Genomic DNA, 25,945 nt, shown 5'->3' on the forward strand with positions numbered 1-25,945 from the left:
CAGCTTACAAAGAGATAACAAAGTAAAAGATAAAATAGCAATTCTAAGAAGTAAAAATAGGTCAAAGAATATGAAGAGAGGACCATAATGTAATAACCCACAGTGTTGCACTACAGTTTCTATTGAAACATAAAATTTCTATCTACTATCACGTTGTTTAATTCTTGCTTACAAAAAAAAAATGAAAGGTCTTATTAGGTTTGGACTAACTATTGATGTGAGTACAGAATAGTTATTGACCATGTAGACCTTCTAAAATTTGCTTAACTGAAACTTTCACAAGTAATCTCAGACTGGACGTTTAACATCTTGATGCTGGGAAGCAAAGCCAAGAACTGACCATTAGATTTCACCAGCAGCCCCTACACATGCTTGGAATTCTTCTTTTCCTGAGGTCCTAAAATATACCAAGATTTATAGTTTTGCCAGGAAGTAACTTTCTTAACTTATTGGTATCATATGTAAATAATATGAGTTTCTGAATTTTAGAAGGTCTATTAGGAAAACCAAATCAAAGTTCATTAAAAAAAAAAAACTTATAAACAAATACATTGAATATCAGCCAATTTGACTACAGAAAATATTCCTTCTCCACAAACCTTCTAGAGTTTTCTCTAGCCATTTAGTTTTTGTCCTATCTATTTCCTCCTCCTCTTTCTGGATCTCCTTCTCTTTTTCTGCTTCCTGTAACACAAAATTTTACTCTTTTCTCTTAACAAATAAGTCTTTTATTATACATTATGTATTTTTCTTTGTTGATAATATATCCTGCTTTACTTTATATTTTTTATAGAATGTTGTTTTTCTTACTATATTTCAGAACTTTACTTCATATATTGGTTATAATTTTATTTTATTTATGTTTTTTTTGTGTGTGGTAGTGGGAAGTGAACCCAAGGTCATGCTACCACTGAGCTACAGCGAGTTGCTCTCCTTTTTTTTTTTTTAATCTTATTTTTTTTTTGGTGGGGTTCTTTTTTTTGTCTTTTTTGGAACTGGGGGTCGAACCCAGGGCTTTGCGAATGCAAGGCAGACGCTTTGCCACTGAGCTACATCCCAGCCCAAGTTGCTCTCCTTGAACTTGCAATCCTACTGCCTCAGCCTCCTGAGTAGCTGAGATTATAAACATATGTCACCACACTTGGTTTATTGGTATAATTTTAAATCATTAGTATTTTTTTCTCTTACAGGAAATAAATAATTATGAATATATGTTGTATCTCAGCATTCTATAGCAGCAGAGCAAATTTACAAATATGCTATCTCATAATTTTGTGCTTCTTTACAGTACAGTTTTTCAGTATGTTAAAAAGAACAATTATTAATGAAACTTAATATCTTTAAGAATTTTATGACATATAAAAATAGAAAGACAAAATTAGAGAAACTAAAACTTGTCCTTAATAATTAAGGTTTCTGTAGTTCATCTCAGACATTATCAGGAAATTATTGTCAGGCATATTATAACATTAAACAAAGGTAATCATCATCTCAAAATATTTAGCTGTTGATTTTTTATAACAAATGCATGTTAGACAAATATCACAAGATCTCAAAAGAACAAAAACTGAATATGTTAAGTACATTTTTAGTTTTGATACTATGCTTAATACACAAAGTAATCCATTTTGATGAATCTTTACTTGCATATTTATTCTTAGGTTGAACTTACAATTTTATAAAATTAACATGTAGCAGTTATAATATTATCGCTTTTGGCTAATAAAACTAAGTAGAATAAAAACGTATGCTCATATTAAACAAAATATTTATAACAAAATGCAGAGTTGTTTCTATGAAATGAACATTATTAATCTTATCATCGAAGATTTACCCAAATTCTATGAAATCTAAAATGATTTGGATTACTTTCTGGAGGTTTTAGAAATATTTAACTTACATAAACACTAATTTGTAAACCAACTTCAATAGACCTAATGAAGGCAATTTATAAATTAATTTTTCAATACAGTCCAGAGGCAGAAAAATCCACATATATGAATTGCAAATATACATATAAATCACACATACATAGAGTCAGATACATATAGATTCCACGTAGCTCCTATTCAAAAATTTTAGCCATGAATCACATAAACAAACTAGTATCGCTCACTAGTTTATATGAAATAGTTGACTCATCCTTTCTGCACTCTGTATTTCTTATCTGAATTATGTTTCTTGAAGATAGAACAAATTCAGTTTACCTACCCAATATGAGGTCTAATTCTTACCACCAATATTTATAGAGGAGACTTTTAGGATTTTCTTTGCCCTAATGTGTACTCTCACAGAGGCAGTGGACCACATTTAACTGAGAGGGTAAGGGCACATCAAGCAACTTTCTTGACTTCTGCAAAGTTCACCTAACACCTAAGTGGACAAAACATCAGATCAATTTCCAATAATTTTTAATTTTTTTTTCTTTTTTGGCCTCAGGTGGTTACTTTTGGGCGTTCTTGAGCTCTCTTAGGAGCTCTGGTGGGGCAAGGGCCCGCAGATCAAGTGACCACAAGGAGATGAGGAGCTGATGTAAGAAGGGAAAAGTCTGGCAGGGTGGACAGAGGATTGGAGGAGGTACAGGTTTAAGAAGAGACATACTGAAGGATTATAGGAAAATGAAGGGAACACTGAATATAGAAAAAAAAAAAGAAAGAAAAGTGGAGATGAGAAGAAGAGAAGGTCTTAGAGGAGACATCCAGAGATGGTAGTTTGAGTTGACTCAGAAGTTCCCACTTGTTTTACAAGTGGTAACTTTAAGCTATGAACAAGAAAACCCAGGACCCTAACTCAGCCTCTGATCCTTATTACCAGTCTCTTAAACACAGAAACCCTGAACCTTAAACTAGTCTTTCTGTCTGGGACTCCAACTGAGTTTCCAGGATTTAGTCAGAATCTTAAGAATCACAATCCATCCTTGTTATGCTTCAATGGACTCTCTATCTTCCAGAGCATGGGCTCAGGAGTCAGAACCACCAATGGATCTCTCATCAATTGTTCAGAGCAAAGAAAAACACTTTGAAGGTGCCAACTTGGGTCCTGGGGTTCAGCACGAGACCCTTGAAGTTGATCCTGTCAGTGACAACACCATAAACTGCTAAAGAAAACCAGAGATTGACTGAACTTAAGGAAGTAAAAATAGCTTTTACTCAGAAGCTATTTGGGGGAATTGAGTTCATTTCTATTTTGAGGTATTTTTTTTCCTTATTATGATTATTCCTTAATAAAGTCTGTTTTTACTGCTTTAGTTAGTGTCTAATGCTGGTTTTATTTGACACAAAATATTTAAAAAATGTATGTCCAGTCTACCACCATTACTAATAATTTTTAAAGTTATGAACAAATGAATTGGGCCTTCAATAAGTATCATACCAAATCTGTGAACTCATAAAAGAGAATCACTGTGTTTTTAGCTTCCTTTATGATATTTGGATCATTATAAGCACTTAAATAGTGGTAGAACTGAGTCATCAATGAGCTGTAGAAAGGTAAACCTCTAATATCTCATAATCACAGTCAAATTCAATGTTCACTAATGAGAAAACAGTAGGCTCTTGACTCTATTTATCTGGGATTGTGCACTTTCATAAAATGTTGAAATAAACAAATAGGCAATCATTACAGAGACAATTTATGATGTGGTGGAACATTTTATATCATGTTGAGGCTTCATCACTAAGCATTTTTGTTAATGAGGTAACTTAGAGTGGTTTAACTATAGTTTGGAGAAAGGTCACCATGAACACATTTGTGTGTATCATAAAATAAGGATTGCACAGTAATTAATTTTATGGTCTATAACTATGCAATTAAAGATATGAAGCTATCAAATTAAGTGTAACTTCAAGTGATCATCCCTAGTGGCCATTTAAATTAAATACATTATTGTGCAGCTCTCTTGTATGACTGAGTGATAGTTTGGGGCTTTACCATAAATACACAGCCAAGTCTATATAGCTCCTGGTTAAGTGCATCACATTCCCATTTTTATGAGGGACAGAAACTTAATATATTCAGAAATCAAAGTGGATTGCTCAGTATCAGAAATAGAACATCAAGAGGGAACAGTATACAATTCATTAATTTATATCACATGATCTAACACATAGATTTGTAAATTTAAAGAGAACAAAACATTCTTATTACTTCTGTAATGTCAAATGTTCAAAAATCAACTCCTCATTCATATGAGAATATTCAATAAGTATCTGTTTTAGAATTCATTGTTGTTATTGTTGTCGTCATTAAGCATACATGGAACAACAAAATACACTCCTTTCCTTGGAGAATATAATAGACTTGGGCATCCCTTTAATCTATTTACTGAAGGAAATAAAATTCTATCACATTTGATATTGATATTCTAATAGGTTTCAATGGCAGTGAAGCAAATATCTGAAGATTTATGGAGTCATGACCATCATAATATATGATTATTAAAAAGAAATTCATACTGGAAGAAAAAAATTAAAAAAGGTTCTCTAGTAAATCATTCCCCAAATCATGAAAGACTGATGGAATAGTACTCACTGCCAGAAATGGTCTTTTAAGATTTGGGGGTAACAGACAATGACTTACTTGCCTCTGAGAAGTGGAAGTGCAGCAGATTTTAATTCACTAATGATTATTTTTATCCTAGGTAACATTTAGTAATAGTTATTGAATTTCAACTACAATCAATTTATTGCTACAGAAAAAAACTTCTTGGGAAAGAAAAGTATAGAAATAATTAGTAAATGACTAAAAGTTCCTCCAAGTGTTTTGCAGAGGAAGAGGCTTAAAATAGGAAACTTAAAGCTGAAGGGCTAGCGAGCTGGAATGCAGATCAGAGACCCTGGAATTGCAGGAGTAGCAGGGATGGACTTGGAGGTCAGCCTCACCCTTTTGAGACTTTTCCAGAGTATGCAGAACTGTTGGAAGTCAGAAATGATAGCATCCGCTACCAACAGTATCAACATGAATAGTTAAGACACCATCCAAAAATGGCAGATCAATCACAATGTCTAACATCTGAGGATCTCCACATGACTTCCCAAAGTCTCCACACAGAGATATTGGTCTGTCTTCCACATCTTTCCACTCTGCATTTTGCCATTCATTAATGGATACTGACAAGAGCTCTCCTAGCAGGGGAGTTGGGGAAATTAAATTTTCAGGCTGTCTACCTTCATGAAGAAGGAGAGAAGCTTTTGAAATGGCACCAAATATGAACAAATATCTGGGCTCTCCTTTCACCATGCTTTCATATCTGCCTTGTTAAATCAAGTAATTATATCTTGGTGTAGTCCCTTACATAATTATGAATGTTTGTAAAGTATGTATCTTTGACAGCAGTGTCTTGGGGTGATGCACTCACGCTTCTTCCATTCCAGCAGCTGGATGCAGCCCCCCTATTGAAATTCTTCCTGCTAATGGCAACAGCCTAGTTGCCAATGCTCATGGCACCTTTAAAATTCTTGTTACGTTTTCCTCTTCATGGTATTTGTAATTCTCCATAACCTTGAAGACCCGTTCACTTGATCTTTGCTTACTTGACCTTTATTATTGACCTTGTTCGGATTCAGATTTTCTATTACAACTTCTGCTTTTGCCTCTTTCTGGCTCTGCTTCCTTTACCAATACTGTATTTTATTTCCCTGAATCTTGTTTTCTTCTTTTTCTACTCTATAGATTATCTCTGTACTATCAATCCACCCCATGATCTCAGTGATGGTTATAATTCACACAAGTTCATATATATACTCTCAAACTCTGACCTGAATAGAGATCCATAAATTTAGCTTTATACAGAATAACTCTCTTCAAATATAACACAAAATTTATAACTAATAATCTTTACACCAAACTTCAGAGTAGTTTTTTTTAATCTTCTTTTCCTCCAGTGCCTGATTTGGTTAATAACTTCGTTATTTATTCAGGGAATTAAATGATAAATCTAATTACCTCATGGTCAGAGGCAAAGATGAGAAGTCTGTGTTACTTGTCACCATGGTTCAGAACACAGAACAATGATGGCTAGGAAAATAAATTGAGATATTTCTATAAACTAGACTACAAAATATTGTATAAATGAAGTTGAGAAAATGATATGGAAGTAAAAATGTTCAAAGCATCATTTGATAATAATCATTCCCCAAATCAGATCAACTCATTCTGATAGAAGTGTGTGATGATGATTATCAAGATGGGAATACCCAGGGGTTCACATTAGTGAATATTTCTTTGTACATGAATGAATAATGTACATTTTTTATCAAAGGGATATGCTTATCTCAAAAGTGCTTATATTAATAAAAGGAAATTGGCAGATTACCAAATGCTTGCAGAAAGAACATGGAGAAGACAAGTCACCTAGTTGAGTTGGTAAAGGGAGTTATCTGAAAAAAAGGTTGCAGATCAGGAAGCACACATACAACTTGCATTTTCCATTTGCAGGAGACTCATATTAGTATCTTTAATTTAGACCTAGGGATTATTGACAACAGCATATCTATGCTAGCAGTCCGAAGTTAATATTCTTTAATATTTAAAGGCTCACCTTTCTTGACACACCAAATATGGATTGAGTGTTTCATGTCACTTAAAAAAAATCATGGTACATTGTCATAAATCAAACATCAGTTTTACTACCTACTGTACATTGAAATTAACTGGTTACTTATGTGCCTTCATATGTACTGGAGAATGTGCTCAATTTTGTTAGTTTCAGATAAATGTATATTGAAGCCACAGCAGGAGGTTGCCATGCACTTACTAGAATGGCTTAAAAAATGGCAATACTTAGTGTAGGCATTGGAGAAACTGGATTTCTCATCATTCCTATCAGTAATCTATGGTACTTCATTATGATTTAGATTGACATTTCCATAATAAGACTAATATTTTGAGCTTCTTCTCTTCTGTTTTTGGTTATCTATGTATCATCTAGTCAAGTTTTTGCCATTTTTTTTTTAAATAGGGCTATTTGTCCTTTCATTGCTAAATTTTAAGTTATTTATGTATCCTGGATACTATCTTTCTGCCAGATACATGATTTGCCAATATTTTCTCCCATTCATTTTTTTTTTATTTTTGTATATTTACTTTTCATAATGTCCTTTTCTGCACAGAAGTATTTAATTTTGATGAAGTCCTACTTACCCATTTTTTTCTTTTTCTTCTAGTGCTCTACTGTTATATCTAAGAATCCATTGCCAAACCTGGGGTCTGGATACTTGTCCTTGTGTTTCTTTTAAGAGTTTTATGGTTTCAGCTTTTATATTTAAGTTGTTGAATGATTTTGGGTAAGTATTTTATGTGGCATGAAATTAGGGTCAAAATTATTCTTTTATATGCGATTCACTAGTTGGCCGAGCACCATTTGTTGAAAACACTAATTTTTTCCTCAGTGAATAGTCTTGAAGCCCTTGTCAAAAATAACTGGCCGTAGATGTGTATGTTTACTTTTAGATACTCAGTTCCATTCCATTGTACCATATGTTTATCCTTATGCTAATACCAAAATCTTTTGATCACCATATCTTTGAAGTAAGTTTCGAAATCAGGAAATATGAGTCTTTCAAATTTATCATTTTTCAAGATTATTTGGGTATCTGGGACACTTCCAATTACCTACAAATTTGAGGATGGGTTTACTCTTTGTCAAAAGAAAAAGGCCATTGGAATTTTAATAGGGATTTATATTAATCGTTAGGTTGCTTTGCTAGTATCAACCTTCTGAGTCTTCCTATCCGTGAACACTAAACGTCTTCTCATTTACTTAGGTCTCCTTTAGGCAATGTTGTATACTTTTTTAGTGTTCAGGTTTTATACCCCCTTGATTAAATGCATTCCTAGGCATATTATTTTTTTGGATGTACCTGTAAATTGAATAGCTTTCTTAATTTTCTTTTGGGGCATTTATTGCTACTTTAAAGAAAAGTAACTGATTTTTATGTATAGATCTTGTGTCTTGAGCCTTGTGGAATTTAGTAACTCTAGTAGTTTTTTTCTTCTTCTTTTTTTAATGGGTTCTTTATGATTTTATCTATATAGGTTCATGGCTTCTTGAAACAAATAATTTCATTCTTCCTTTCTAATTTGGACACATTTTATTCCTTCCCTTTCTCCTCATTGCTCTGAAAATGTACTCAATAAAAATGTTAAACAGTAGTAGTGGAAGCAGGATCTTTATTTTGTACTCTATCTTAAGGGGAAAATATTCAATCTTTTACCAGGGAGAATGTTATCTGTGAGTTTTTTGTTTAAAAATGTTCTTTATTATTTTGAAAAATTTACTTCCTAGGGTACTAAACACCATAATCATTATTTACGAACAAAATTTTACCTGTAATTTTCTTTCCTTTTGATGTCTTAATCTGGGTTTAGTAATTGTTATGGTTTGAATATGAGGTGTGTCCCCAAAGCTCCTGTTAATGCAGGGATATTCAGAGGTGAAATGATTGGATTGTGAGAGCTGAGACCTAATTAGTCTGTCCTAGTTTGAATAAACTGGGAGATGACTGTATGCAGGTGGGGTGAGGATGGAGAAGGTCACTGGGGGTGTACCCTGGAAAGTTTGTTCTTCTTGTGGCCCCTCCCTCCACACCTCCTCTGCTCTTACTGACATGAGCTGAGCAGATTTCCTTCGTTGGGCCTTTCCCCCATGATGTGCTCCTTCACTTGGAGCCCAGAGCAATGGAGTTGACCTTGTATGGACTAGGCCTCTGAAACTTTTGAGTCACAAATAAAACTTTTCATCCTTTAAGTTTTTCTTGTCAGATATTTCGGTCAGAGCAATGCAACAGTGGACTAAAACAATAGAATTAACGTGACTTTGTCTTCCCTCCTCTTTTATATTTGGAGTGGTTTGAAGAGATTTGTGTTAACTGTGTAAATGCTTGGTGATATTTACCAGTGAAACCATCTTGTCTTGGACTTCTCTTCGTTGGAAATTTTTTTGGTACCGTTGCTTTGTTTCATTGCTGCTGTTGTTGTTTGTCTTTCTCTAAAAGTTGCTTCTTCTAGCTTCTGGCAATTTGTTTTTCATTGCTTGTTTTGGTAGGGAGTTGGGTTGGATGAAGAATTTTAGAGTTTCTAGATCCAGTCATATCACTGTTATCACCTAGTAGTTTCTTTTTTTTTTTTAAAGATAGAGTGAGAGAGGGAGGGAGAGAGAGAGAGAGAGAGAGAATTTTTAATATTTATTTTTTAGTTCTCGGCGGACACAACATCTTTGTTTGTATGTGGTGCTGAGGATCGAACCCAGGCCGCACGCATGCCAGGCGAGCACGCTAACGCTTGAGCCACATCCCCAGCCCACCTAGTAGTTTCTTAAATGTGATTCGCTATGTCTAAACTAACCTCATGCCAACAAACAATAAGCTCTAGGAAAATGAATTTTGTTGGCTATCCAGCATCAAAATTTTGATTTCCAATGCTACTCTTTTGTAAAAGGAAATGGGAATCCTTGAGGAAATCATTGTTTCTGGGGATGCCTGGGGGCTACCCATGATGGCCTGGACCTTCTTACAGTGTCAGTAATTACACATAGGTATGTACACACACTGACACAATGACATGTGTATGCTACAGTGATCTAGGAACCAGTTCAGTTTTTGTTGTTGTTGTTGTGATGATGATGATGATGATGGTGATGATGATAGAGATTGAACCCTGGATTATCATGTACTTAGCAATGTTGCTAGTGAACTAAAACTCCTACCCCAGAAACCTATTTCAAAAAGGTCCCAATGGCCAAAATTGGAATAATTTGAAGAATAAAATCAATGAGGGAGGGTCATTTCCTAATCTAAATTATGAAACAAAAATTCATGAGTCCACACTAATATCAATAATTGAGTAAGTAAATTCCAACAAAGGACAAAATTTTTATGTAGAGGGATTTCAAATAATTTATGTAGATATTAACCCTAAGATTAAGGGTGTAAATAATATTTCTTTTATGATACTATGTTTGGAAAGGAAGAAGAAAGGGTAACTTTACAGTGAAGAAATCTATAAACATCCCAGTCAGGTCTGTATCCTTGAAATGACTTAATGAAAATGGTGCTTGACCTTTGAGGTTTATCCATTTCCTGTCCTCCCACAAAGTTCCCTTCACCATAATTGATGTCTAACCCCGAGAAAAAACATCACATACACACCCAAATTACAGAACAATCTATAAAGTGCCTGGTAGAATTCTTCAAAACTGCCGCAGTCTGGCTGGGCACAAATCACGAGCCACTGAAGCAGGAACAAACTTTATTTTTAAACTGCAGGAAAACACTTCACACAGCTCCCGGGGAATCCTCCCAAACGCCACGAGGCTTGTCCAGGAACCCCCAGCCGGAAATATATCCCCCGGAAATCCCTCCTCCTGCACTTCCCCAACCAATGGGAACTCTCGGGGAATCCCCGGAAATCCCCACGAGAACTCTAAAACAGTGCGAGAACTCAAAAGTTGCGGCAGAGGCGGATAGTAATGCCTCGCCTGTCAATCAATACTGTTGGCAAAATGCCAGGGGCCATACAGACTCGGCCGTGGCTCTCAGCACAAAACTATTGAGAATTTTTGAGAAACTGTCACAGTCTAAAAGAGCCTAAACACACACCACAAATTAAATACACTGTGGCATCCTGGAGGGGTCCTGGAACAGAAAGTGACAGTAAATAAAGACCACAGCAGTTTGGATAAAATTTTCCTTCTACTTAATAGTGGTATACAATGCCATTATTCCTGGGTGACCCTGAGCTATGGATTATAGAATCCTCCTGTATAACAAAGTCCATGGGTACACATGTCCTTTATATAAAATGGTATATAGTTTATACATGGAATCTATACATATTCTTCTATATATGTTAATTTCCTCTAGGTTACTTACAAAATCTAATATGATGTAAAGAAAAGTAATATCTAAGACACCTAAATATTACATGAATTTAAAATGTTAAGATTCACAAATAAATTTTATTAGCATGTATACACAACTAAGTTCATTAGTTTGTTTTGCACTTGGTTTTTTATCCAGGCATAATAGTTAACATTATATACTAATAATTAAGCTTTTTTTCGCCGAGTTTTTCAAATGTATACATTGCCATATTTTGTTATGTAATTCTAAAACTCATGGATTAATTTTACCATGGATAGTATTAGAACATTTTTTCATTGAAGCAACCATTGTATAACTATGGTAGCTGAAGAGTTTTATATATGCTTTAATTCTCCTCATAAAGAATATTAAACCTATGTAGACATAAGAGTTGCCATTTTATTAAAATAAATAATATTATACTCAATTATATAGAATGTTTGCCAAGGTCACCAGGGAATGTTCCACCTTGTTCAGAGAAGACCCACCCTCCCAGGAATGAGCTCATTTAAATCCTGCTCCTGCCTTCATCCTTTGTCACTGGCTAAGACTCCATAAGGAATTTCATAGTTTAACAACTGGGGCCTACAGTCAGAGTTCTGAGACACACAGTCTCATGGCTGCAAACATCAAGAACATTTTTAGGGAAAACTGGAATTATTTTTGTCTTTCATGCAAGTGTTTAATAGTCATGAGTACCATGTCTAACAGTACACTTATTGTAACCAAAACCAACACATTGTTCTGCCAAGGCATTGTTTTACCTCCTAAGTACAAATATCAACACAATGAAAATGGCGAATAATGTCTTAACATTATGATGAAAAAAGCTTTATCTTGAGAACCCCCAGAAAAATCTTGTAAGTTGTCTCCTCTTTGTTCCTTACTCTAGAGATTATGAGAACTGTTGTGTTATATCAAGATAAAGAAATATGTGGCCACATTAAATTGCATATTATTCCTTTTTATTGCTGAGCAGTATTGCATGGCATGGATATACCACAGCTTGTTCATTTATCCTCCAGTGATACTTAGATTTTTTTTTTTAGAGTTTTGAAAAAGTATGTGTATTGCTGCTATAAACATATGTGTAAACATAATTTTTTATTTTCTCTATGTTAAACTTGTAGGAGCAGAATTGTTGTAATTCTATTATACTTAATGTTTAAATTTCTGAGGAATTACCAAACTGCAGCATATTTTTAATTTCTACAAGCAACATCTGAAAACTGTAGTGAAAAAGAATATATCAATCATGGTCAGTGATTCAGAAATTATAAATGTAAAAGGCACCACTTTGGTGGTAGTTTGGGGTGATGACCTGTTTTTCATTCTGATTATGGTACACTATATAAATATACCTAGGCAAAAAAATCAATGAATTGTGTGTAATAAAATAATCAACTTTACTGTATGGTGACATAAAAAAATTAAAGCAAAACTAACTGATTATGGGGGTAGGAATTGAAAAAAAAAAACCAAGTGAAAAACAAAACCAAGACTTGTTTTAATAATGTTTTGTTTCCATTTGCATTGTTACTTCTTTGTTGTGGCATTACGTAGAAAAATGCAATATATTTTATTATTATATAAAAACCAAGAATCAGTGTTTTAAAGTACAACCTCAAATATATGTTTCTTTGAACTGAAACAGAAACAAGTGGATACAGGCACACTGCCATCTAAACAGATGGGCTTGATTCTCTGTCAGGCATTTAGATATGTGTTCATGTATATCAAACAGACAAGCATCCCTGTTCTTAAAATCAGAATTTATGTTACTTTAAAATTACCCATATATTTTATTGTATATGTTGCTGATGTAGTTATAAAAAGTAAAGAAAATAATATTGTAAAGCCAGTTGATAGCTAGTATTTCCAGCAAAACCCGAAAATCTTTTCATTTTCTCCTTTCCTGGTATCCATCACTGCTTTATTTTCTGTATTAAAAATAGTCTGCAACAATATTGTATTTTGTTTTGTGACCTACAAATGTCCTTTCTCAATATGTTCTGAATATAATTTTGGGGGAATAAAAAAGCCCAGCCCAGGCTGAGATGCTGTGCTATCAAATACATATGAATCTCAGTCTTGAAATCAATTGACATAATGACTCAAACATAAAAATATTTCCTATAATAAAGCGAAATAAACAAAGTAGAACAACAGAATGGGTTTTCCTATAGTAAATGATACCTTTAGTGATTGCATAAAAGTGTCCTATAAATTATCTCATTTGAGCTTAATGGCCAACCATGGAAATAAGTGAAAAGGTATATGATTTTCCCAATTCTAAAAGATAATGTAGTAGAAAGGAAAATGCCTGCTGCCCAATGATACCAAGGCCTAGTTTATGGAAACTTATCTCTTACCTTGCTTTGTGAAAGGGACTTTGGAAATACGGTTTTATGGATTGACTGTGCACCATCCCCCAGGCCGTGGCATAGCTTCTGGGGTGGACAGAGCCTCGTGCATGTACACAGGCCCCACCTGTACTGAAGTTGAGCAACACCCCAAAGCAGGCTGCCCTGGGTTTTCTCCCCACTGTCACTTGGTGTGCTGGTCTAACATGTTGAAGTACATCCTGCTTTAGGCAGGTGCTGCAACAGAGTCCTTATTTATCTAGGAATATTGCAGTTCAAACATATTCTACAGTTATTCTTAAGAACTATAAGTGAGAAAAAGAGAGTGAGGAATTGAGTCACTCTTAGGTCACCAGAACCATCATGCAAGTCAAATGAAGTTTTTTTTTTTTTCCTAAAAAAAAAAAAAAAAGACAGAGGAATTGCCTATAAAGTAGATTGCCCTGAACTTTTAAATTCATTATCTTTCTCTCATTCTCTCTGCATAGAGAGGCCTTCTAAGTTGTCCCTATCCTTGACTGGATCTTTCCACTGGAAAATGGATTTGAGTGGAGATGTGGGAAAGTCTTATTTTATGTTGTGTTAAGTGCTGCATATTTTTTTGTAGCCTCTGTGCTTTGAGTAAATAAAAAAATAATCAAAAAGACTTCACATTTGCTCATCATTTAACTTCCCCTAAAACTATTTCTTACTGGAATGTTTTAAGATGATATTTTGTTACCAACTTAATCTCTACTGTCTTGGATATAGCAAAAATATTGAAGTTTTTTAACTGAGAGGGCAATGTTGAATTCTTTGAGGTCTTTCGATCTTGATGAACCTCATCTGACATTCATTATCTGTACCCAGTTATAACTCACTGATAGAAATAGCTTCTCAATATTCGTCCTGGTTTTACTGCCCCAATCTTCATCTATCACTTCTGCTCTGTTATTCTTCAAGGGGGTTAAGTAGAAAGGGGATGTCTTACTTTTCTGTAAAAATCTATTCAACCGTTATGGAAGCTATCCAAACTATGCACCTCAGAACAATGTCTTATATAAATTGTACTCCCTTCCTACCTCTACTTTACATAATATATATTTCCATATTATATAATGTTGGTTAGACTGTGGTTTTAAAACTAGATGAAATTGTCTTCTTCTGCATCTGATCATCCTTCAAACCTCAACTCAAGATTCTTTACCCACCTATACTTGTCTGGATTCTCTAGAGGAACAGACTCAATAGGAAATATGATTATGATTATTAAAAAGGGATTTATTAGATTGGTTTATACCATCAGAAGCTGGATAGTTCACAATGGCTGTCTGTAGGCTGGAAAGCTGGAGGAACAAGTAGCTTCACAGTCCAAGATGCTAACACCTCAGAACAAGTGGAATCAATGATTCTATTCCAGTCCAAAATTTTCCTATTAAAATTTTAATAGGAAACTCCCTGGAGAATCAGAGTTTGCTTTGGAGAGGGAAGGAATGAAAGTCTGAGGTCTTAAGGTGATCCCAGCAACAATCAAGAACCCATTCAAGAAGAATCTAGCTTGTATCTTCAGCTGCTTCTTTGTTCTTCCAACTTTTTATTCTTTCCAAGTCTCCATTCTTTTGGATGCCTATAAGTAGGAGGGTCTCCACTTCAATTCACTGCCTCACATGTCAATCATTCCTAAACACACCCCATTGACACACCCAGAAGGTTCTTTATCTTAAGCATTTCTTAATCCAATCAAGTTGACAGTTCACATTAACTATTACCCTACCTTTGTCTGTGTCACATTTTTGAAACTTCTAGATTCATGGCATCAGTGATTAGTAAATGCTCTTATTTTCACCAACAATCATAATTGATTGCGTGTATTTATTTCTCTCTATAAGACTATGAGTACTTTAAGCTCAGTGACTAGTACATCATCCAATTTCAATATCTTGTGCCTAGAATTTCATACTATAGGGATTCACGTGATAAATTAATTAAATTGTTATTTTTTTCCTAAAATAAACAAAACCATTTTTACCTCATACGCAGAAATGGAATCGAAATTATAAATTGGTCAAAGTAACTGTAATTAATTAATAAAAAATGTTTGAAAGTTCACATGCTCAATCTAATTTCAGTATTATATTATTTTCAAGGTACATATTTTTGGAAGCAAACTACCTTGCTCATTAATAGATTTGTTTTTCTGGAAGAAATTATTTTCTTTGCCCAGCAACATCTACTTTTCACTTTAGTTGAAATTGGCAAAACTGCCACAGGGAAAAATTGATATTTTCCATCAATTTCTAGAAAGTGCAGTAGTACCAAATGTCATCAGACTCGAGTTATACTGGGAATTATTTTGAACCACTCATGTACATGCCTGCAAAGTTTAATGTCAATCCTAGTGGCATAACAAGTAGGGCAATCTAGTGTCTAGAGCACCAGATGAGCTCTAATGACTGAGTACTATATTCAGTTCAATCAATCAAGTACTTTTGGACACATTTCATGATGCTAATGTTGGACTAAACTCAGTGGGAATCAAAAAGAAGTTGGGGATATAGTCTTTACTGACAAAAATCATCAGTCTAGATAAGAGGCCAAAATAATCCACATATAAAGAGTACTGAATAAGAAGTCAGAAATCTATTCTGTATAGCTAAGAAAAATGTGTAGTCCTACAGTAAGTGACAAATTTTTAAGGACAGGTGGTATTTTATAAATTGTTGGATGAGTAGTTCAGAGAGTAACAGCATATGTTCTGGAAAAGTTTGGGATTCAAGTCCTTTGGAAGTATCATATGGTTTTTTGACTCAGATGAGAGGTTTGGGAATATAGGGTAAACATTACATGAAGAGGTTGGGGTGGAGGATAGGAAATGGAAACAACATAATCAAAAAGATAGAAATAGGATTCAGCATAGAGTAGGCAAAGGGGGACCCATTTTCTTTTCCTACTAGCTAGTGTCAGGTTGAAGGTGAATCAGAAAACAGGCCTGGGCTACCATTTCTTCAGGTGTTGTAGAGGGAGAGGTCACCAACAATCTGAAAGCCAGTTTTACCTACCATGTCTCCAGTTTCTGGCTTGGCTATTTCACTGTCTTGTGCAACAGTGACCTGAACTTTCAATTCTTGTTTTCTTTCTTTTTTTTTAATATGTAAAATAGAAATAACCACAAACTCCCAGTTTTACCTGGAGAATAAAACGAAAGCAAGCATGCAGATTTCCCTGGCATAGATCCTGGGAAATACTATACAATTAACTATTTTCTTCTTGTCATGCAAGGAAAAAGCAAAAACAAGAAACAAAATCAACAGTCAGTCAGAAGGGAAAGTCACCTTTTAATTGATTAGTCACTTTTACAAAAGCAAAAACAAATTACTTCAGGATCCCAGAAGACAAGAGCATCTGTATAATATTTTAAATACATACATGCATACATACTGAAATATATATATATATATATATATATATATATATATATATATATACACACACACATATATATCTACATATATATATATACACACATATATATCTATATCTATATCTATATATATATATATATATATATATATATTTATCAAGTATTTATGCCTATAAACATTTCAATATGTGACATACAAGTGAATGTCCATTTTTAATTTTTTCCTTAAGTAGAATTAACCATGTTATTCCATTTTGTAAGAAGGTGACCTGACATATGTAAAGATCTAACTGTGAAAATATAGGTCCAATTTGGATGGATTAATCTAAAATGTTATATAACTATCTTGCCTAAAATTGATATTTTAATCTCAGAAATACACAAATACAAAAATGAAGGCATTTAAAGAGAATTTGTTTTTAATTCTGCAGTGATATCCAGCGTATGCAGTGAGTCATGAATACCTTTCCTTGAGACAACTATTTTCTTTTGAAATCTATGATTCCTACATGTCAGGGCAAGTGCTGCTTGGAAAGTGCCCTTCTTACCTGTAATTAGGGCAGTGCACAGGAAGCACAGCACCTAATTTTCTTTGGCAGCAGCATGACAGCAGGTCGCCACTTAGTATTCTCTGGACAAATGAAAGGATGATGAAGCACAGCTGTTCTAAAAGGCAACCCAAACTAGAGACTGAATGGGACAAATCTACAACACGTCAAAGAATAACTCAAGGAACACAGTGAAACTGTGTCAAGCATAAAGGGCTAGTAGAAACTCATAAAAAGCAAAAGAAGCTTGTGGAAAACAGTCTTTAAAGGTTTTTATTCAAAAGGTTTTGTGGGATAAGTTTTAGATTGCTCAGAACTTGTTTCTCATTTAGGAACACATTTGATTTGCTTTTACAAAAGAACCACAGGGTATGTTTTCTAAAGCTCTCTAATGGAACAGTAAAATCTCACTCTAGGTTATGCAAGAAGATACAGGTTAATATATTTTTAAAAAAGCGCTGTACAAATATTTTTAAAATATTACAAACTTATAGGTCATATTAGCTCTATCAATGCTCACAAATGTTTTTCGTCTTAATTTCTATCTATGATTAATTAGTATCAACTTCCTGCTACTGTGTTGATGATTTTGATGCTACATTTAAGATGAGAGAGAGATAGAGAGAGAGAGAGAGAGAGAGAGAGAGAGATGTGATGTATTAACAATGTCTGAATTGACATCAGATAAGAATGGTTTCAAACATATTATACATTTGGAGATCTCATTTTAATTGTAATGGATTAGAATTTCTCAACTCAAAAAAGAAAAAATTTTAAGAAACTGGTAGGTTTCCTTTATTTAATAAAATTTTAATGAATATACATCACTATAAATCATTCTTTTAACCAAAAAAAGTGTTAGAATAAAGCAATCACAACAAGAAAACAATTTGCCAGTAGAGGTATTGCATTTCATAATTCCACCACACTGTGTCTTTGTATGAGAACTTGCCATACTAGGTGTTCTACTCAAAAAGGATTGTGAGTTATTTGGGCTCATTGTATCGTTTTCCATATATGTTAATATATTTTCTGTGATATGATTTGTCCTCTCAAACTTTGTTGACAGAAACTTGAAATGATAGAAGGATAGAAAGTGCCTTTCTTCTGCATTTTGGTCTCTCTGGGACCCAAGCTCATGGATGACACTTCCCTAAAATCGAGGGTGAATCTTTCCTACTCAGTCTACAGACACATATAAAAATCTCTTCTTGAAATGACCTCACAGACACGTTCAAAAATAATGCTTTACCAATTTTCTAGGCATTCATTAATCCACTCAAGGTGACACCTAAAATTAACCATACAAATAGATTTGTAAACTGAGGTCCATAATATATTTAAAAATCTTAGAAAACATATCAGAGGTAAATGAAGAGAGAGCTAAACTATAACATTTTGTTTTCTTATTTATTTATTTATTTTTGCTACTCTACTTGTTGTGGAAGTATAATCTATCCATTTTTCTTTGGATGACTAGTATTTTATTCCAAACCAAGTTTGACATCAGTGTAGGTATTACAAGAGCAACCAAAGTCCAAAGACTTGCCATTAAATATCCAGTTTGGGGAACTACTAGAGATTTGCATTAAAATATTCCAGGACATAATATATTATATGCATGCATATATTTGCTTTAATATAGAACTGAAGGATAGTTAAGTAGAAGTGGGATAACTGAATTAGGAATCCATGCTCTCGAGAGTGTTTTACTCCAATCAGGAATCCATGGAATAGGAATCCATGGAATAGGCATCAATGGAATCAGTGCAAACTGTTGTTTAAAATTTAGTTTGTTTCTTAGCAGAAAGCATGCAAAAGTTGGTTGTTTTTGTTTGTTTTTTTTTTTTTGTTTTTAATTGTGGAATGAATGTTCTGGGCTTGAACTGGTAGGAATTGCAATGGTATCTCAAACTGAATATAGAAAAGACATACAATCTCACCAAACCAAGGTTACTAGAGCACTACTCAAGTACATAGTCATGTCTTTCCTGCATCCCACCTTTGCAGGAAGGATCTGCTACTTCTCCCAGTTACAGCACTGGCTAATCCTTCTGTCTCCATAGTCTCTCATCTGTCTATAAGTTGTCCTGATGCAAAGTGTTAATTATAATGCCTTGGTCAACAAATGGAAATTCTCAGAGGTTTCAAAACAGGAATATGCCTGTTTTTCCTGTTCTTAATGTTTGAATTCTTAGAGAAATTTGACCTTAGTTTTACCTTTATAGTGTATTTTCACCTGGATATTTAGCCCCCAAAATATCTATCTTTATCAGCTAACAATATTTACAAGAAACACCTTTTACATATTGAATCACCATATTGGCCTAGGTAAGTTCATAGCAATCAGGTTTTCATTGAATGTTTTCTTTGCCAACAAACTATAATCATTACCATCAATATCATTCTTTTGCCCAAAGAAGTATGCATCCTAAGAAAGTAGGATTTATTTTTTATTCACATTCTAATGTATAATATAGGCTTATTCCCCCACTTTTGTCCCCACTTTTTTTTTTCTTTTAGGAATCATTTCTGTTGGGATTGAATGGAGGGGCTCTCTTTCACTGAGTTATACCCCCATCTATTTTAATTTTATTGTGAGACTTGTTCTCACTAAATTACAGAGGTTATTCTTGAACTTGTGATCCTCTTGCCTCAGCTTCACAAGTCACTGGACTTATAGGCTTATGCTACCACACTCAACTGTACAAGGCCTCAAGTAAACAATTTTATAAAGAATAAATGGGTAGAAATCTTGAGTCATTCAGATAGGAACATAAATATTCAAAAGTAAAAGTCATCCCTGTTGGTTAAAAGAAAAAGTAAAAGTCATCAGACTTTGATGATTCCTAATAGAATATAAAATAATATTTACAATGGGATATCAAGAAGGCTATATAAACAATACTTCTTCAGTGGTCACATTATGGTTGTAAAATTAGTAATAATCCTCCTATTAATTTACTATTTCTTTTATTACCAGTGATGTCTCAGCCCCAATTTATTTCTCTTTTCTCCTGAACAAATTGACTGAGTTATTCACGCAGTGTACTTGCTACTTGTCTGTCTGTACCTAGTACAGAGTTGTTCTTCACTTTTCCTTCTTTAGAATCATTCTTCAAAAGCCAAATACTTAAAAAACTTTACCCCATTCTAATTAAGCCATTTCCAAGACACCCTCTACAAGGTATTTTCCCTTATTGCAACAGGCTAGGCAAACATCATTTACTTTACTATGGACATGTTTCAAAGGTGCTTTGGTTGATGGGCTTAGAATGTTTACTAGGATGAAAATATGTATTTTTTATTAAAAAATAAAAATAGAATTTTTTTGTAAGTCTAAATTGTATTTTTTAAACTGCAATTTTAATCTCTAATAATTGTAGATTTTTAAATTACACAGAGTATATGAGGAAATATATTAAATACTATTTATAAGTATAGTTCTCAATTTTCAATGTTTAACTTATTATTTTAAGGTCATAAACACTTTGGTGTCTCAGCATCTGTGACTCTTCAGACTTGATTTTGCATAGTATGTGTAATCACCACTAAAACCCCACTATAATAATTATATATTACATGAATTGTTTTTTGATAGTTTATGTTCATGTATTTATGTTCTTTATTATGTAATAAGCAAATTATGTGAAGGTTAAGGGAAAAGAACAAAATATGCTGTGCCCTAATCAGGACTGTATTTTCCAGTTGTCATTTTAAGGACCCTGGATAGTTTTCTCCCTTCCAACAAAAATTACTAAATTTACATTACCTAATATGCACAAAGGAGCAATAAATTTTTAAAAAATGTTAGAAATTCATTTTCATGGAAGAATCAACAAATTCCACAGATATTTGGACTTCTTATAAATAAACTAGTATTTTCATACTGGAATGGAGAGAAGTGTCTGAGTTTAGGGAATTTTATAGCATACACCACTATAATGGTAGTTCAGGATTGGAGAGGACCCTTGGGAGCGTGTATATTCTAATATTGTATGAATTTAGCTGCTATATACGGACCAAAATATCATTACCATTTTTTAAGTTCACTTTTCATGCAAGATATTTGTCTCATGATAGAGGAACAGGAAGTTAAAATTTCAGTGAGGCTATCTGATAGAGAAAATATGACTATATGACAACCTGGAGTTTGTTTGACAAAAATATTATTTATGGCAGCATAATCAATTCAGAAACCTGCTTTCATAATATACCATTTGATAATCAGATTATGAGGGATAAAAGTTAGAAGATCCACCTAATTATTAGTCTAAGAAATTCTATTCATAAAACCAGTGAGCAATTTTCCTGAGATCAGACAAACTGACTTAAGTCAATTCACAGTGTTCCCTTTCAATATTCTAAACATCAGAAATTTTCTTGAGCACACCAGATCCTGATATTGTGAAAAGTGAAAAGCTGGTATGTTAAAGAGAGGCATCTTCTCTCCTGTATCGTCCTTCACTGGGTTGCTATGGCAAGAAGCACTGTGCAGAGAAGGTGGATGTTAATGGCCAAGTTCATGTGGCTGCCAGCAGGAGAAGAAATAAAAGGACAAATGTGGAAAAGAGAGTAGTGTAGAGAAAGAAGTAACTGGCTGAGAAGCTATTAGAGGAGCAATTCAGCAACAGAGTTAAGTCACCTTTTCTTCCATATAATATAGAGTATGGGTACCCTTGAAAGAGAGAAGACAGACCTGAGTTAGTGAAGTAGAGTTTATCTTTTACATCCAAAACTGTGTGTGTGTGTGTGTGTATGCGTGCACGCGTGTGTGTTTGAGAGAGAAGAAAAGCAATATCTAAGAAATAATTCATATACTGAGTCAGTGTCTTTTAGAACAAAATATTTGAACAAGAAGGTACTCTATACATCACCTTATCTCTCATAATACAGACAAGAATTTCAAAGGAGGGAAGTTATAAATGGTTCATCATAATACCATAGTGATTAAGAAGTAGAACCAGGAATATAGCAAAGAATTTAGTTGAGGATATAGGTTTAAACTTGTGTTTGATTCATTCCTATTTTGGCCACTTCCACTTATTTAAATTTAGTGTTCTTCAGTTTTCCAATGCATAAAAAGAAAATAATCATACTAACCTGTAAAGTATGTTTTGAGAATTAAATGTGATTTAAAAGCATTTCACATAATATATATCATCTGTGTATATAATATATATATATATATATATATATATATATATATATATATATATAATATCTGTATTTATAACATATAATAAATATATATGCATATATAAAATATAAGTGCAATATATTTTAACATATATATTAAAAATATATGTGTTATACACACACACACACACACACACACATTTGTTTTTTTTTTCACTGCTGTGCAATCAAATCCAAGGCCTAATACATGATAAGCAGGCACTCTACCTCTGAGCTCTGAGCTACATCCCCAAATCTTACATTATGTTATCATTCTGGAATATTTTGACAAAGATATTTGAAGGACAAATATAACAAAAATTTAGTCTAAGAATTTATTTTAATCAAACACTGAATATTATCAATTTAGTTTTAACAGCTTTGGGTAAGAGGAATCTGAATAAAAAAGGGTTCCAACATTTATGTTTACTTTGAATATTTTCATTTTACTTAAAAAAATCCTTATGTCCATTTACACATGAAGAAATGAAATTTCACAGCTGATAATTTGTCTTAATTTTACAACAAATAACTAGAGGAATGAGCTGTGATGCTATTTTTTTGATCTTGAGTTTGATATACCAACACAGCCTCTGTGTTGGGATAGAAACAGCCCAAAATATGATGGTGACTAGGTAACTTGTTGTTAAATAAACAAAAAGACAGCATTGAAAAGGCCATGATGTTTACAGCTAATGATTTCACAATTTATCTTTGTGTGCACTACAGCCAACCATACCTACTGTTCAAAACAATAATGACCAAAACTGAAAAAGAAAATTCACTTCTTCTATACTACATAATTCTTATTATGCAGTGCTTAAGGACATTTAAGTTTCTCCTACACAAATAATAAAAACTGTCACAGAATTTAAAAAATCATAAAGGGCACTGCTTTTGAAGTATAAATACCAATTTTTATAGTGAACATAAAAGCAAATACCATTGAATCATTAATCTGAAAAGAATTTCAAAAGAACATTTAATCCATCTCTTGCCTCAAGATAACACCGCACCAAAACTATTTCTGTGAGATGCTAAATGCATCCAGAGAAATATTTCTTAAACTTTCCAGTAGTTCAGAATTGTAGTCAGCCTGAAAGAAGGCTACATATTATGTACTGTATATGAAATTTATTCTGCCAACTCATGTGTACAAGAATGATTTTTTCCTATAATTTAATTTTTATTTTCAGCCTGACCCCCATTGCTTTTAATAAATTTTCTCAGAGTTGTGAATTGAATCATTGAAAAGGTATTTGGTGATTGAGCTAGGAACTGATCTTTGGACCACCAGTGTGAACAGGAATTTGCTGAGATGCTGATTTTGTTTTTCAGCATGACACCTTTCATCCCATGGTTTCTGTGTATTCTTTCACTTAGCTACTTTATTTCCAGGCCCTTTTAGAATAGAAGCAGCACACTTATCTTCTTTTTGAGGTCTTGTCTCCTCACTGCCCCCGTGCAGAAAGCTACTCTCATTCCCCGCAGCTGTATAAAAAGCATTGGATTCTCATTCCTTCCCCACCTCAGATTTGCTTTCTTCTAACTTACCTGTATTCCTAGGCCTTTCTCATTATCTTCACCAAATTGATTGTGGTGGAGAGAGGCATTCTCTTTTGTATATTACTGTGCAACCTGCAAACTAGTAGATAGGGGGGAAAAGATATTTCTTGAAATAAAATAAAAATTCTTAATTTCACACTTGGGTACAGACATTACAGGAAAGTACTGTGTTTTGGAAATTACTTCTTTATCATTGATGTCAACCATAAGAATGAATCCACAAAAGGAAATATCAAACTAAGAAATTCTTTTCAATGTGTGACTATTTCTGTTCCTATTGCTAAAAAAGGAGCAGTAAGTGCTATCTAACCTACTGTTCAACAAATATCTTGGGGTAGGAAAGTACATACTGATAGCAATAAATCTCACTCAAGGCTGGGACCTTGAATGGGGCATGACATATGGCTTTTGTTGAAATTCATCAATGCCTTGAATAACCTCTTCTCTGAGATAACTATGTGCTGAATGACCAAAACTTAAAGATGAAAACAAATTCTTCAAAAGGAAAAAATCATAAATTTTTAATAAAAATAAATAATTGTCTTCAAATAATTAAAAAATGATTTACAGAGAGATGAAAAAATAGATATAAGTATTTATTTACAATTGTATTTTAAAATTTGGAAATTTTTCTGAAGTATGTATTCGAAAGGAGCAGATCAAGAATAAGCTATAAAGAATTTGGGCAACATCATTGTATAAAATGACAATATTTTATACACATAATAAGTCCAGAAAAAAGGGCTTGGCTAGATAAATTTATACAACTAACAAAATATACTAATTTAATAAAAATATGGTTTCTAAGTATTTATTAGCCTAAAATGAGTTTACATTATCATGTTAAATATACGGTGTTTAAATTTATAAGTAACAACTTTGATGACAACTTTACCAAAAGTAATATGTATCTGAGAATGTATTTCTATGTGTAGGAAAACATAAGAAGTCTACATACGTGACAAATTATTAACAGTTTCCTCTAGGTGAAGGTAATAAGTTATTTAATTTTCTTTGATTTCTTTATATTTTTATTTCTCTATATAATCATAAATATTAGTTTTAGCTTTATAATGAAACACCACAAATATCAACTGAAGGTTATTTTGAAGTCACAAGGCCCCCCCACTCAAAAATAGAATATTCTTTATCTAGATTGGGTATTTATTCTTAAAATTAGATAATTGAATTTTTATTATTTGAATATTTAAAGTCTTACATTAAATATCAGGGAAGAATTCCTACTAATAAAGTGGAATATAAAATGGTGAATAGGGGAACTAAGGTATCAGGAGGCAGATAAAAGGCAAAAAAATCCCAGGGATATAAGGAAAGAAAATATTCATTTTCTACCCATTTTGCTTAGATGACAAAATCATCACTAAAATTTGTCTATGATCTATTTGTCAGAAAGTGTTGTAAAATAGGCATGATATCCATACAGATAACTTTTCAACTCAATTTAAGAATGAATGATTTATATTTCTAAGTAAAGTTTAAGGTACTTTTCAATTGGAACTTTCAATTTAAAGTTATGATTCTCAAAGATTTAAAAGGTGAATAAGACCACACTGGGCAAATATCAAAACAATCAACTTTTCTTATTCTTGTGAAGATGTAGTGAGATTGAGAGGACGTTTTCTCATTGCAATAGAGGTTACATATACTCATCAAAGAAGGACTGTAAGATTGATTTTCAAATATCAATCCCCATACCTCTCAAACACATACATAAATTCCATTAAAATAAAATTACATTGCTCAGAACTACATTAACTATAAGATAGTTTTAAGTTTTTCTATTGCTGAGGAACTATGTTCAAAAATACATTGAAATATTTTTTTCATTTATGTATTTTTGTTCCCAGTGACTCCCATTTAGTTACTAGATTTTTACCTCTAATTTCCAATAAGTTTGTTGAGTCTGTCTTTCCCTACATCATTATAAATATTTTTCTAGATGTGGGCAGAGGTGGTTATTTTTTATCAGAAAATTCCACAGGATTTAAAGTTAAGTCCAAGATATATATA

General features: G+C 33.2%; 1 pseudogene; it reads left to right on the forward strand.

Moving 5' to 3' along the window:
* The first annotated feature begins 2,930 nt into the window (after positions 1-2,930).
* The window catches only part of LOC107142556, a 24,509-nt pseudogene continuing 1,494 nt past the window's right edge, over positions 2,931-25,945 (forward strand).

This window comes from Marmota marmota, unplaced genomic scaffold, assembly GCF_001458135.2.
Source record: "Marmota marmota marmota unplaced genomic scaffold, marMar, whole genome shotgun sequence".
In the NCBI taxonomy this organism is placed as follows: domain Eukaryota; kingdom Metazoa; phylum Chordata; class Mammalia; order Rodentia; family Sciuridae; genus Marmota; species Marmota marmota.